We start from the raw sequence: 15,787 nt of genomic DNA on the forward strand, positions 1-15,787 counted from the left end.
CATTGCACTCATTTCTCATGCTAGTAAAGTCATGCTTAAAATCCTACAAGCTAGACTTCAGCAGTATGTGGATCGAGAACTACCAGAAGTACAGGCAGGATTTCGAAGAGGCAGAGGAACTAGAGATCAAATTGCCAATATACGCTGGATCATGGAGAAAGCTAGGGAGTTCCAGAAAAACATCTACTTCTGCTTCATTGACTATGCTAAAGCCTTTGATTGTGTGGATCACAACAAACTGTGGCAAGTTCTTAAAGAGATGGGAGTACCAGACCATCTTATTTGTCTCTTGAGAAACCTATATGCGGGTCAAGAAGCAACAGTGAGAACTGGACACGGAACCACTGATTGGTTCAAAATTGGGAAAGGAGTCCGGCAAGGCTGTATACTGTCGCCCTGCCTATTTAACTTATATGCAGAGCACATCATGAGAAAGGCAGGGCTAGATGAATCAAAAGTTGGAATTAAGATTGCCGGAAGAAATATCAACAACCTAAGATACGCAGATGATACCACTCTAATGGCAGAAAGTGAAGAAGAACTAAAGAGCCTCTTGTTGCAGGTGAAGAAGGAGAGTGCAAAACTTGGGTTGAAACTTAACATTAAGAAAACCAAGATCATGGCATCTGGCCCTCTCAATTCCTGGCAAATAGATGGGGAAGAAATGGAGGTAGTGACAGATTTTATTTTCCTGGGCTCCAAGATCACTGCAGACGGGGACTGTAGCCAAGAAATTAAAAGACGCTTGCTCCTGGGGAGGAAAGCCATGGCAAATCTAGACAGCACACTAAAAAGCAGAGACATCACCCTGTCAACAAAAGTGCCAGGAAAGAAAGAAGAAAGGCTGAGCGCCAAAGAATTGAGGCCTTTGAACTGTGGTGCTGGAGAAGACTCCTGCGAGTCCCTTGGACTGCAAGGCGATCAAACCGGTCAGTCCTAGAGGAGATCAATCCTGACTGCTCTTTAGAAGGCCAGGAAGGCCTGGAGGAACATTGTCCATAGGGTCGCGATGGGTCGGACACGACTTCGCAACTAACAACAACAACAACAACATTTTTATTTTATTTATTATTTTTTATTTTATATTTTCTTTTCTTTTTCTTTTCTTTTATTTTCTTTTATTCTTTTATATTTTATTTTATTATTCTTTTATTTATTTTCTTTTATATTCTATTTTATTATTTATTATTTATTTTTTATATTTTCTTTTATTATTTTTAGTTTTTTATTTTCTTTTATTATTTTTATTTTATTTATTATTTTTTATTTTATATTTTCTTTTCTTTTTCTTTTCTTTTATTTTCTTTTATTCTTTTATATTTTATTTTATTATTATTTTATTTATTTTCTTTTATATTCGATTTTATTATTTATTATTTATTTTTTATATTTTCTTTTATTATTTTTAGTTTTTTATTTTCTTTTATTTTTATTTTCTTTTATTTATTATTTTTTATTTTATATTTTCTTTTCTTTTTCTTTTCTTTTATTTATTTTCTTTTACTCTTTTATATTTTATTTTATTATTATTTTATTTATTTTCTTTTATATTCGATTTTATTTTTCTTTTATTTTCTTTTATATTTTCTTTTATTATTTTTAGTTTTTTATTTTCTTTTATTATTTTTATTTTCTTTTATTTATTATTTTTTATTTTTTATTTTCTTTTCTTTTTCTTTTATTTATTTTCTTTTATTCTTTTATATTTTATTTTATTATTTTATTTATTTTCTTTTATATTCTATTTTATTATTTTTCTTTTATTTATTTTCTGTTATATTTTCTTTTATTATTTTTAGTTTTTTATTTTCTTTTATTATTTTTATTTTATTTTATTTATTATTTATTATTTTTTATTTTATATTTTCTTTTCTTTTTCTTTTCTTTCTTTTCTTTTATTCTTTTCTATTTTATTTTATTTTATTTTATTTGTTTGTATCCCGTCTTATTTTTTTAATATTTTATTAATGCAACGGATAATTCCAGAACACTTTTCTCCTCCTATGTTCCTCAGAACAACAACAACAACCCTGTGAAGTGGGCTGGGTTGAAAGAGATGGACTGGACCAAAGTCACCCAGCCGGCTTTCGTGGTTAAGGTGGGACTAGAACTCACCGCCTCCTTGTGATTGGCCCAAAGCCATCCAGTTGGCTTTCATGCATAAGGCGGGACTAGAACTCACCGTCTCCTGGTGATTGGCCCAAAGCCATCCAGTTGGCTTTCGTGCCTAAGGTGGGACTAGAACTCACTGCCTCCTGGTGATTGGCCCAAAGCCACCCAGTTGGCTTTCATGCCTAAAGTGGGACTAGAACTCACCGTCTTTAAAGCACTTGACAACTGACTCATATTTATGATGGTCGCAGTGTCCTAGGGTCACGTGATCCCCTTTTGTGACCTGACAAGCAAAACTAATGGGGAAGCTAGATTCACTTAACAACCCTGTTCCTAAAAACACCTGCAGAGACCCACTTAACAATGGTGGCAAGAAACGTCATAAGGTGAGGCAAAACCCACTTAAGCAGCATCTCGCTTAGGAACAGAAATGTTGGGCCTCAATTGTGCTCGTAAGTCGCGGACGCCCCCTACGCTGATCCAGGCGCGGATTCAGCTATAGCCCATCATCCACAAAGGAGATTTTTTTTCCAATGTTCACAGCACAAGATTTGCCATTCATAAACTGGTGGATTAAAGCAGCATTCTTCCCAGCTGGCACTCTTTCAATTTTATTTTATTTATTTTATTGCATTTATATACCGCCCTTTCCCTGAGGATTTGGGGGGCCGAATCCGAACACCCCGAGTTTCCACCCTTGGCAGTCAGTTTAACGGTGAATATGAGGAGCTACCTTCCTATTGCATCCATCGCAAACTAAATGGGATCATGGTACAATGAAAATATATTTCTTAGCTTGCTTTACAGGTAGTCCTCGATTTTTGACTAGCCCCTTAGCGATGCTTCAAACGTACGACAGGCCTTCCCAGGGGTACCTACAACCCACTGCCCCACCGCAGTTACATGGCTGCATTTTGACAAACTGCGTACATGTGACTTCATTTTACCGTATTTTGGCTGAAAACCAATCCCGCCTTCCAGTTTTCTGAAAAACTAGACCGTCGTGAAACAATTGCTTTGCTTAACGCCCGCGGCGTTCACTTGACGACCGTGGGGCTTGCTTCACAGCTGCCAAAAGGTCGTAAAATCAGATCGGTCCTGGGGAATCCGCTCTACGACCGTCGCAACGGAAATCCGTAAAGAGCAGGCTCCGTTCAAGGTGTAAGTACCTGTATGTACCTCTCTGTAAATACGCTTAGTGATTATTTTTTTCCCCTTACATCTAAAACGTGAATTGTTATGGATTATTAACGGGCCTCTTAGTGGTGCGCGCATGTACACACACGCATAGGTACAAAGGAATCGGTTCGTCTTGCAAAGCGCGAGGTTAATTTTGGGGAAGCATGTGTGGGCCTGCGAGGAAAAAATGGGAGCGCCTCAATCCCGCTGCACAATTAATAGCCAGAAGTCACGCAACCGCCAGCTTCTTTAAGCTAGTTTTTATTTTCCTTTTTCTTCTTGCAAATCAGGGGTGTCCGACCTTGGCAACTTTTAAGACTGAGGGAGTGAAAAGTCTTAAAAGTTGCCAAGGTTGAACATGCCTGTTCTAAATATCCATTTCCTAGCTGCAAGCCTAGCCTGCGACATGCCATTGCACACACACCCCAAGCCATGCACGCGAAGCATTAATGCCACTTTACAAGGTCTCCGTAAGGCCACCCTTGGAATATGGCATCCAGTTTTGGTCGTTGTTGTTAGCTGCGAAGTCGTGTCCGACCCATCGCGACCCCTTGGACAACGTTCCTCCAGGCCTTCCTGTCCTCTACCATCTTCTGGAGTCCCTTTAAGCTCACGCCTCCTGCTTCAGTGACTCCATCCAGCCACCTCGTTCTCTGTCGTCCCCTTCTTCTCTTGCCCTCAATCTTTCCCAGCATGAGGCTCTTCTCCAGTGAGTCCTTCCTTCTCATTAGGTGGCCAAAGTATTTGAGTTTTAGCTTCAGGATCTGGCCTTCTAAAGAGCAGTCAGGATTGATCTCCTCTAGGACTGACCGGTTTGATCGCCTTGCAGTCCAAGGGACTCGCAGGAGTCTTCTCCAGCACCACAGTTCAAAGGCCTCCATTCTTTGGCGCTCGGCCTTTCTTACGGTCCAACTTTCACTGCCATACATTGCAACTGGGAAGACCACGGCCTTGACTATACGCACTTTTGTTGGCAGGGTGACGTCTCTGCTTTTTAGTGTGCCGTCTAGATTTGCCATGGCTTTCCTCCCGAGGAGCAAGCGTCTTTTAATTTCTTGGCTACACTCCCCATCTGCGGTGATCTTGGAGCCCAGAAAAATAAAATCTGTCACCACCTCCATTTCTTCCCCATCTATTTGCCAGGAATTGAGAGGGCCGGATGCCATGATCTTGGTTTTCTTAATGTTAAGTTTCAACCCAAGTTTTGCACTCTCCTTCTTCACCCGCAACGAGAGGCTCTTTAGTTCTTCTTCACTTTCTGCCATTAGAGTGGTATCATCTGCATATCTTAGGTGGTTGATATTTCTTCCAGCAATCTTAACTCCAACTTTTGATTCCTCTAACCCTGCCTTTCTCATGTGGTCACCACGATGTAAAAAAAGATGTTGAGAGTCTGGAAAGAGTGCAGAGAAGAGCAAGAAGGATGATCAGGGGACTGGAGGCTAAAACATATAAGGAACAGTTGCTGGAATTGGGTATGTCTAGTTTTAATGAAGAGAAGGACGAGGGGTGACAGGATAACGGTGTTCCAGTATCTCAGGGGCTAACCCAAAGAAGAAGGAGTCAAGTTATTCTCCAAAGGACCAGAAGGCAGGACAAGAAGCAATGGATGGAAACTAATCAAGGAGAGAAGCAACCTGGAACTAAGGAGAAATTTCCTGACAGCGAGAGCAATTAACCAGTGGAACAACTTGCCACCAGAAGTTGTGAACGCTCCATCACTGGAGGTTTTGAAGAAGAGAGCGGACCGCCATGTGTCTGAAATGGTCTAGGGGTTTCCTGCTGGAGCAGGGGGGTTGGACTAGATGACCTCCAAAGCCCCTTCCAACTCAGTTGTTCTATTATTTTGCATCCAAATGCCCCCCTCACACACACACACACACACACACACACACACTTCAGAAAATCTGCTTTGAGCACCCATTAGTGTTCGTTTCTCCTCCAAACAGCCTCCTCAGAGCAGAAACCCTGTTATTGTTTTTTATTGCCTTGCTTCATTTCTGGGTGGAAGTCGTGATTCAGAGGTTTCCATGCGCTGGGGCTCACGGCCCCGTCTTTCGCCACATCTCCTGCGCACAAGGGTGTGTTGTGTGTGTGTGTGCGAGGAAGCCATTGCACAGCATCCTGGGTTGTGTCAGAAGCAGGCAGCAACTTTCTGACTGACGCAAGCTGTCCGTTTATCCCTCTTATCAAAAGCGCCTGGATTTCAAGGCCGACATGCCGATGACCTCACGGGCCGAATTGTCTCCTTTGAGAGGGATCTGGAAGGACGGCGATGTGCCTGCTCTTCAGAGGCAGTCCTCAACGTACAACCAATTCAACCCCAAACCTCCGTTGCTAAGCGAGACAGCCGTTAAGCAAATTCTGCTCCGTCTTAACCTCCTTTCTTGCCGCCGTGGCGAAGTCAACTGCTGCCATTGCTAAGTTAATCTCACCGTGGCGGAAGGTGGCAAAAGGGGACCTGGCGACGACGCTGCGATCGTCATAAATACGAACCCCTTGCCAAGCGTCAGAAAGCATCATTTTACCTGCAGCCCTCAGCTGAGACATTTGTTTTTTTATCGACGATTCAAGGTCGCAACAGCGTTGGGGGAAAAAAGGGATTTATGACCGTTTTTGGGACCATTGCAGCATCCCCAGGGTCAGGGTCAGGTGATCAAAATTCAGACAGCCAATGGGGAAGCCGGATTCACTTAACAACCGCAATGCTTTCAGAGGCTTGGCAACTGGTTCACGTCTACGACGGTCGCAGCATCCCGGGGGTGTGTGTCACGTGATCCCCCTTTTGCCAGCTTCGGATGAGCAAAGTCAAGAACGCCGTTCCTAACTTAACAACTGCCGGGGATTCACTGAGCAGCAGTGGCAAGAAAGGCCGTAAAACGGGACAAATGTCTCGCTTCACGAGTGTCTCGCTTAGCCACGGAAATTCGAGGCTCGAGGACCTGCCCCTATTATGATTTATTCAGCCCGTCCCGGTGAAAAAAGGGTTCCTCTCGTTGAAAGAGACTCACTTGACCTTCCCTTTTTTTAAAGAGTTATGACATCAAAGGAAAATTAAGTGGATCGGGCAGGACCAAAGCATTCTCCCCTTGGCCTAGGAAATCCGGTTCAGTTAAAATTACGCATGTTTAATATTTGCGCCCCACCATTCCACTTATGTTCTATATTTATATGAGCTCTGACGAAAGTAGGGATGTGTAAATTTAGCATGCTAAGGGGAGACCGTTGCTTGGACTTCACTAAGAGACAAACCGGGTCCAAAATTAGCGCTCTCTCTCTCTCTCTCTCTCTCTCTCTCTCTCTCTCTCTCTCTCTCTCCCTCTCCCTCCCTCTTTCTCTCGTTCCCTCCCTCCCTGTTACCCTCCCTCTCTTCTTCTCTCTCTCCCTCCCTCCCTGTTTCCCTCCCCCTCTCTCCCTCTCTTCCTCTCTCTCTCCCTCCCTCTCCCTCCCTCTTTCCCTCCCTCCCTCTCCCCTCTCTCCCTCTCCCTCTCTCTCTTGCTCTCCCTCCCTCTCTCTCCCTCTCTCCCTCTCACTCTCTCCCTTGCTCTCCCTCCCTCTCTCTCTCTCCTCCCTCCCTCTCTCCCTCTCTCCCTTGCTCTCCCTCTCTCTCCCTCTCCCTCCCTCCCTCCCTCTCACTCTCTCCCTTGCTCTCCCTCTCCCTCCCTCTCTCTCTTCCTCTCCCTCCCTCTGTGTCTCCCTCTCTCTCTCCCTCCCCCTCTCCCTCCCTCTCCCTCCCTCCCTCCCTGTCTCTCTCTCCCTCCCTCTCTCCCTCTCACTCTCTCCCTTGCTCTCCCTCTCTCCCTCCCTCTCTCTCCCTTGCTCCCCCTCTCCCTCCCTCTCTCTCCCTCTCCCTCTCCCCCTTTCCCTCCCTCTCTCTCTCCCTCTCCCTCCCTCCCTGTCTCTCTCCCTCCCTCCCTCTCCCTCCCTCTCTCCCTCTCACTCTCTCCCTTGCTCTCCCTCCCTCCCTCTCTCTCCCTCTCCCCCCCTCCGTGTCTCTCTCCCTCTCTCCCTCCCTCTCTCCCTCTCCCTCCTTCCCTGTCTCCCTCCCTCTCCCTCCCTCTCTCTCTATCTCGCTCTCTCCCTCCCCCTCCCCCTCCCCCTCTCTATCTCTCTCATCAGAAGACAAATTACAGATATGTCTTAAAACAGAGTTATATCCTGACATGGAAACCAAGGACCATTTTTAATCTTGCAATTAAGGAAACTTCCAGGAACAGAACAAAAAAGCTTTCGACATAGCGATCTACAGCCGTTTGGTAAACTATTAATATCGTTTAAAAGAGAGAAAAATAAATAAAGCAGACAAAAAAGAATACCCCTGTGTTAGTTAGCTTTCACACGCTGTGAAGTCACGTCACGTGGGAAGGAGGTTGGGAGGCTGGGCCAAGAGAAGATGCGAAGCAGTGGGTCAGATAAGAGTCAGCCGAGCCCACAAGGGCACAATGGATGGACAGAAACCCTCCCTAGTGTCTCCAGCTGTATAAAAGACGGTGGGAAAAATTCTACTTTCAAACTTACAGGATGCTGTCCAGGCGGCCTTACAATCCTGTCAAATTCACTCTTCTGCTTGTGATCCCTTATCCCATGAGACACTCCACTGTGAAGCCACATGGGTTATGTTACACAATCAACACTAACCAGCACTGATGATGTTCCCTAGTTGGGTCATGAAATGTGTGCAAGAAAGCCACCTAGCTCAGAGAGTATCAAGGACCCCACAATTCTCCTCATCCTCCTCTTCCTCCTCCTCTCCTCCTCCCTTCTAGCACTGATAATGTTCCCTAGTTGGGCCATGAAACGTCTGCAAGAAAACCACCCAGGTCAGAGAGCACCAAGGACCCCAGAGTCGTCATTCTCCTCCTCCTCCTCCGCAAACCCTAATTCCTCGTAGCCCTGATGACGTTACCTATTTTGGAAAATGAACCGTCTACAAGAAAACAACCCAGCTCAGAGAGCGATCCTGATCTACCGATATTCTCTTTTATTGGTATAACCGACAGCGTGTGACTCTCCCCAGCTCGATCTCCAGCTCTCTCTAACCGGAGATAAGACAGAAATTTAATTTAATTTAATTATGGGACTTATATGCCGCCCTATCTCCCGAAGGACTCAGGGCAGCTAACAACAATAAAAACAACAATAAAAACAATGAATACCAATATTAAAAGGAATTAAATTTAACAAAGCCCCACTAAAACCAGTAAAAATTAAAAACATAATTAATTAAAACCCCCGTCAGTCCAGGTCGGCCAGCTGGAAAAGGTACGTCTTTATTTTAATTGGGGTTTTTAATAGTACAGGGTTGATTTAATATTTTTTAAATTGGTTTTTAACTTTTGTACGGTTGATTTTTAACTCCCTGTAAACCGCCCTGAGTCCTCAGGGAAAGGGCGGTATATAAATGCAATAAAATAAAAATAAAAATAAAAATTTAGGTCGCGACGAAAGGACCGGCGATCTGGGGCCGTCCGAAGTTCTCGGGGGAGCTGATTCCAAAGGGCGGGCGCCCCGACAGAGAAGGCCCTCCCCCTGGGGGTCGCCAGCCGACATTGTCTGGCCGACGGCACCCTGACGAGACCCTCCTTGTGTGAGCGCACTGGGCGATGGGAAGTCGTTCCTGGCAGCAGACGGTCCTGCAAATATCCCGGACCTAAGCCATGTAGGGCTTTATAAGTAAGAACCAGCACCTATCTAGATTTTCTTTAACATAACATGCAAGGAAAAAGCCCTCCTAATGGTGGGCTTTGAAAGAAACCGGACAGCCATCTCTCCCGGATGCTTTTAAGTGGATTTTGCCGGGGGGGGTTGGACTAGATGTCCTTCGGGTGTCCCTTCCCGCTCGACAATTCGGCGATCCTGACTCCAACGTGGCTCCGTCCTACTTGCTTTTCCCAGGCCCGGCCAGGCCTGGCCTGCTTCCCAACTGGCTCTCCTGCCTTAGCAGCTCGTCTAGCTGGATCCGTAACTCCCCAGCTTGCAAAGGTGTGGCGAGGTGATCCCTCGGGCGTATGTCGCAGCAGATCCCCAAAAAAAAGAATAAAAGCTGGCTTCCTCTCCAATCCCGCCTCCACCCCTGCCTCCTCATGTGCCTCGCGCATCGTCCAGCTCTCTCAAGAAAGTCGGCGAGGCCAACTCAGCCATGCCCAACCCCGGGAATACTCCAGAATCACCTTCTCTGCAATATCTTTGCAAATTTAATCAGTGGAACCACCTGCCACCAGAGGTTGTGAATGCTGCTCCAACACTGGAGGTTGTTTTTTTTAAAAAAAACACACAAATTTTATCGGTTTTTCAATTAAAATCTACATATTTAGAAAGCATCATGGGTAATCAGAAATTCAGTAACAGAGTTTTCAGTACATAATTCAGGTTACATTTACATTATCAAAACGTCCTTCTCAACTTCCCTTAACATTTCATACCACCAGTTTAAACTAATAAATTTCTAGAAATAGCATGGCCAGTTAAAAAATTTGTCAATTCAATTTCATTGAGATATATCTATGTCCCGTTATTAAATTTTACCTAATTTTGATTTTAATTATATTATTCAAATTTAGCCTTTAACATCCCAAATAATATTCACAACCCAACACTGGAGGTTTTTAAGAAGAGACCGACCAGCCATTTGTCTGAAATGGTCTAGGGTTTCCTGCCTGAGCAGGGGGTTGGGCTAGATGACCTCCAAGATCCATTAAGAGTCTGTAATTATTATTAAATTTAAGGATATTTTTTTTTAACAAAAAGGGTACCCCGGCAGAAAAATCTTGACAGGCACGGACATGACAATAGATAGTCCTTGACTTACGCCCAATCGTTTAGTGACCGTTTGGCGTTTCAACGGCACTGGAAAAAGAGCGAATTATGGCCGTGTTTCACACTTGCGACCGTCGCAGCATTCCCCCTGATCACGTGATCAACATTCAGGAGCTAGGCAGCTGGTTCGTATTTATGACGGTTGCAGTGGGCCGTGCAATCCCCTCTTGCGACCTTCTGACCAGCAAAGTCAACGGGGGAAGCCTGATTCACTTAACGACGGTGTCACTAACTGAACAACCGCAGGGGCTGACTGAACAATTGGGGCAAGAAAGCTCGCAAAATGGGGCAAAACTCGCTTCGCAGCTGTTTTGCTTAGCGATGGAAGTTTTGGGTTCAACTGTGGTCGTAAAGTGAGGCCTTCTTTCTGAGGAGTTGCACCTGTTGGTTTTCAGCCTACCCCAGGCCTTTCCAAGCACAGTGACTGCGCCCGGGGGTGGTGGTGGGGGGAAGAACGACACAGTTTGGCCACATTTTGAAGGAAGATGGTTTGTGTTTGCCCTGTCTTCCGGGCATTAAACCAGGGTTTAATCTGACATAGTTTGGCTGCAGGGCTGGTGTTCAGGTGCAGGACAAAGTCACAGGGGCTCCTGAGCAAGTGCAGAGTATTTGTCTTCAAAAGGAGATTGGCTGATTGCAAACAGAGCAATTTGTAGCCTTGGTGAACACACAAAGACGCACAGTGCAACTGGCACTCATGCCCAATTTACCCACAGCACCTTTGTGTAGGCTGCACAATGATTTTGTCCCTGGCATGCTTTTTAGAGCTCACATCTCGTGTTGTGACTGCGCTCGTTACATGTGGGCTGGGCTAAAGAAGAGTGCCTCTGAGTGCGTACGAAGTATGGGGTCTTTTATACTGAGCATTAACAACGAGGCTGGCTGGAGCATTCTGGGAGTCAAAGTCTACCCCCTCTTAAATGTTGTTGAGTGGACATATGCCATACAAGCACTTCATATATTATTATTATTATTATTATTATTAATAATAATAATAATAATAATAATAATAATAATAATAATTGCTGAAGAAGAAAAAATGGCTTTGGAAGAATATCTGAAGGACAACGAAGAAGATGCACTGAAATTAGTATATCAGGAAGGCTTACTGACTACTGGAGAGGCCAAACTGGCCTACAAGAAAGACCAAATGAGGAACAGAATAGAGGCATGGGAAGACAAAGCACTACATGGCCAGTACATTAAAAAAAAATAGCTGGGAAAGCAGATAATGACAAGAGCTGGCAATGGCTAAGAGCGGGAAAGTTGAAGAAAGAGACGGAGGGACTAATTCTGGCTGCACAAGACCAAGCCTTAAGGACAAACACATACAAAGTCAAAATTGAGAAGACAGCAACAGAGAGTAAGTGCCACCTCTGCAAAGAAGCTGAAGAAACAGTGGACCATCTGGTGAGCTGCTGCAAGAAGATCGCACAGGCTGACTACAAGCAGCGGCACCGCAAAGTAGCAACAACGGTGCATTGGAAGATCTTCAAGAAATATCATTTGCCTGTAAGCAAGAACTGGTGGGATCATAAAACAGAGAAAGTCATAGAAAATGACAAAGTTAAACTGCTCTGGGACTTCGGAATTCAAACAGACGAGCACCTGCAACATAACACCCCGGACTTAACAATTGTCGATAAGACAGACAAACAAAAGTCTGGATAGCGGACGTGGCAGTGCCTGGAGACAGCAGAATAGACGAGAAAGAACTGGAGAAGATAACAAAATACAAAGACCTACAAATAGAAATAGAAAGACTGTGGCAAAGGCAAGCCAGGGTAGTACCAATAGTCATAGGCCCCTTGGGTGCCATCCCAAAACAACTGGAGCACCACTTGAACACCATCATCGGCATTGACAAATTCGCCGTTAGTCAATTGCAAAAGGCGGCCTTACTAGGAACGGCTTCCATCCTGCGACGAGATCTGTAATACCATCAAACATCCACATCTGCCTATCCCGGGTCCTTGGCAATGACTCGATAGGTAGACAGAAATGCCAAATCCAGTCTGAACATCTGGCTGACTGTGCGATGATCCTTCCTTCCTTCCCTCCCTCCCAGCCCTCTGATTGGATGGATCTCAGTATGCTAAGTGCCAATCTCCTGGGGCATTTGAGGTGCTTGGCAGGCCTTGAAAATCTGGAAAGTGCCAGGATGAGAAAGAATCTCCTTGAAAAGTTATACAAAGATACGCCCCAAAATCAGGGCAGAGGGGGTTGAATTGCCGCAGGAGAGGGAAGGGATGGATTACAGCTCCCATCAGCGGCAGGCTGAGGATGGGAGTTGTAGTCCAACGCCTTGAGGGGAAAAAAGTTGATTTTTGTCCTAGCAGACAGAGGGGGGTGCCCCAATTTCTCAGAGATAGCAGTATCCAGACTGGGGGGAAAAAAAGAATACGTTTCTAAAAGTAGACAAGATTTCTGCAAATACGGACCATGTGAGGAAAAAAACTAAACTAAAATAATAAAGTAAAATAATAGAATAATAGCATAATAAAGTAAAATAATAATAAAATAATAAAATAATAAAATAAAATAATAAAATAATAAAATAATAAAGTCATTATATATATATATTTTATTTGTGTCGTGGCCTGGCTAGAATTCCCCTGCTATTTTCAATTCTTTCCCAACTTCAGATAAGAGGGGGAAAAGTCCCTCCAGGCCTAATTTTTATTTTGCTTTTCCTTCCATGGTTCAGCTCACCCAGCAATCCTTGGTGGGGGGGGGGGAGGGGGTTTCCTTATAACAAAAGTGAAAGTGGGGATTTTTGCTCCCTGGCCTCCCAAAGGGGTTTTTCCAGCTGGAGGAAGAAACCTAGGTCAGGCCATTATCAGTCCTCTGCCTGATTAGAGCCTCCACATTCCAAGGAAGTCTACCCCATTCTTCAGAGGACCTTGAACAGCCTCAGCTGGAGAGGGATTCTATCTTGCAGGCCTATCTAGGAAGCCTCGGAACAGTTTCATTCAGGAGGGGAAAGTTTTTAAAAGTATTTAAAACTTTTGAAAAGCTTCAAAAACTCATAAAAGTTTCGAAAGCTTTGAAAGCTTCCGAAACTCTTAAAAATTTCAAAAGCTTTGAAAGCTTCTGAAACTTTGATTCCGTTCTTTTAAAGGCTTCTTACAAGTTTTTTCAGAGCTTTTGAACTTTTTTCAAAGTTTTCAAACTTTTTTTAAAGTTTTTCAAAAGTTTTCAAAGCTTTAAAAAAGTTTTCAAAGCTTTAAAAACAAAAGCTTTCAAAGCTTTAAAAAAGTTTTTTTTTAAAAAAAAAACGTTTTAAAAAAGTTTTCCAAGTTTTTTTTTTATTAAAGAGTTTTACAAAAACAAAATTTTACAATATATCCCCAAATCCCCCCCACCCCAAACCCACCCACTTCCACCCCCCCCACTTCCCAGAGCTAAATACAGGATTATAGTTACAATAATCCTATTCTAAATAAAAATTATGCATAATATACAATTAACCAAATTCATAATGCGCTTTAACTCTCTTTTTAACATAACTACAAACAACGTACCAATAACAATATCCCACTAAAATCTACTCCAAGTTTTAAAAAAGTTTTTTTCCCCAGTTTTTAAAAAAGTTTTCCAAGTTTTAAAAAAAAAAGTTGGGAAAGAAGTTGGAAAAGAAGTTGGAAAAGTTGGGAAAGAAGTTGGAAAAAGTTGGAAAAAAAACTTTTATTGCCCCCACCCCGCCCCTCCCAGTCCCGATTTGTGGATTACAGGGGAATGGGTGATTATTTTTATTCTTCTTCATCAAGACCCCCTCCCCATTATAGAAATATGGGGTGGTGGGGAGAGGTGAAATACGTGGGAATAAAAAAAACCAGTCATTTGCCCAAGGACAGCTTGACCCCTTACACCCACGCCCCCTTTCCCACTATCCTTCGCCCCCCCACCCAGACCCACTTCTCCTGCCTCCCAGGCCAGAGAGTTCCTCCTAGCCCCCAGCTGACCCTCTGACTCAACTTCCCAGCCGCTCCCCGGTCCTTGCCCCCTGCCCCCACCCCAAAGCTGGGAAGTTCCACGCTTGGGGAGGGGCCGGCAGCCTCGGCCCTCCCCTCCCCGGATGCTTCTCATATTTCTGACACCAGCCGGCTCCACCCCAGACTTTTGACAGGAGTTGCGCATCCTTCTCCGGCTCCAGAGCGCGCCTGGGGGCGAAGCTAGCCGGATCGGAGCTTGAGCCGCCGAGTGCCAGGTGAGTCGGGGGGGGGGGCGGGGGGAGTGGGCTGGAGGGCGCCCAGAGACCTGGGCAGCTGAAAGGGGGGGCTGTGTGTGGGTGTGTGGGGGGGGTTTCTCTCCCTGCTGCTCTGCAAATTTAGGAAAGGGGGAACGCGGAGGGGGCGTCCTACATAGGCAGCTGGGACAGAAACAGGAGCATCGTTGGTGGGGAGATCGGAGACGGGAAGGAGAGGGTAGGTAGGTAGGTAAGGTAGGTAGGTAGGTAGGTAGGTAGGTAGGAAGGGGGTAAGGAAAGAGGGAAGGGAGAAAAGAGAAGGGAGGCAGGCAGGCAGGCGATGGAAAAGGAAGGAAGGAAGGAAGGAAGGAAGGAAGGAAGGAAGGAAGGAAGGAAGGAAGGAAGGAAGGAAGGAAGGAAGGAAGGAAGGAAGGAAGGAAGGAAGGAAGGAAGGAAGGAAGGAAGGAGGTAGATGGAAAAGGAGGGAGGGAAGGGAAGGAAAGGGGGAGAAAGGAAGGAAGGCAGATGGAAAAGGAGAGAGGGAGGGAAGGAAGGAAGGAAGGAAGAGGGAGAAAGAGAGGAAAGAGGGAGAAAGGAAGGGGGTGGATGGAAAAGAAGGAGGGAGGGAAGGAAGGAAAAAAGGTGGAAAGGAAAGGAATGGGAGGGAGAGTGGAAGGAAGGAAGGAAGGAAGGAAGGAAGGAAGGAAGGAAGGAAGGAAGGAAGGAAGGAAGGAAGGAAGGAAAGAGGAAGAAAGGAAGGGGGTAAATGGAAAAGGAAGGAAGGAAGGAAGGAAGGAAGGAAGGAAGGAAGGAAGGAAGGAAGGAAGAGAAAGGCAGTCAGTCAGGCCCTGGAGTACGGAGGGAACCTTTTAGCTGCCAGGTGTCTCCAGATGTGCGCAGAGGTACCCGGGGCCGTCTAGAGACGGCAATGGATGCCGGGCAGGTGTGGGGAGTTAAAAAGAACTTGGGAAGTTGGTGCGAAGAACTTTGCGGTGGAAAGGAGAACACACACACACACCCGCCGCCCAGCGAATGGGACGGAGGCAGCGAGAAGGAGCAGAGATATGGGGGGGGGGGCGCAGAACCCCAAAAGGGGGTTCCTTTAATCCCAGGACGGGGCAGGAAATTAGGAACCGAGCAGCTGTTGGAAGAAACGCGCGTCGCCCGGCGGGACTCCCGCACGTGGGAATCCAGCGCTGTGCCACAGCGCACGCGAACTGCGGGGGCGGGTGGAGGGGGCAGGACTACAGAGCCCATCACCGGGAAGATGGGAGCGGTAGTGCGGATGGCTTGGATCCCTGAGGCTGGAAGGAGAGTCGCCAGACTTGCAAAAGGGAAATCCTGCCTCCTTCTGGTCGTCGGGACGGGACTTTGCGGTGGGGGGGGGGGGGGTTTCCGAAGTACCGGCTGGGCTCGAATCGCGGGGGGGAGGGGAAAAACCCGGCGCCTCTCGTTTCGAATCGCAACAGCCCTGCGAGGTAGGCCGGGCTC

The 15,787-nt window shown here is 45.7% G+C and overlaps 1 protein-coding gene across 1 annotated transcript in view; it reads left to right on the forward strand.

Moving 5' to 3' along the window:
- The first annotated feature begins 14,233 nt into the window (after positions 1 to 14,233).
- The window catches only part of LOC308677771 (protein-glutamine gamma-glutamyltransferase K-like), a 51,229-nt gene continuing 49,675 nt past the window's right edge, over positions 14,234 to 15,787 (forward strand). The window contains exon 1 of the mRNA XM_081344468.1: positions 14,234 to 14,317. The gene's annotated coding sequence lies outside the window, so the exon portion shown is untranslated. The remainder of the gene's footprint in view (positions 14,318 to 15,787) is intronic.

The sequence above is a fragment of the Vipera berus genome, assembly GCF_964194415.1.
Source record: "Vipera berus genome assembly, chromosome: Z".
NCBI lineage: Eukaryota > Metazoa > Chordata > Lepidosauria > Squamata > Viperidae > Vipera > Vipera berus.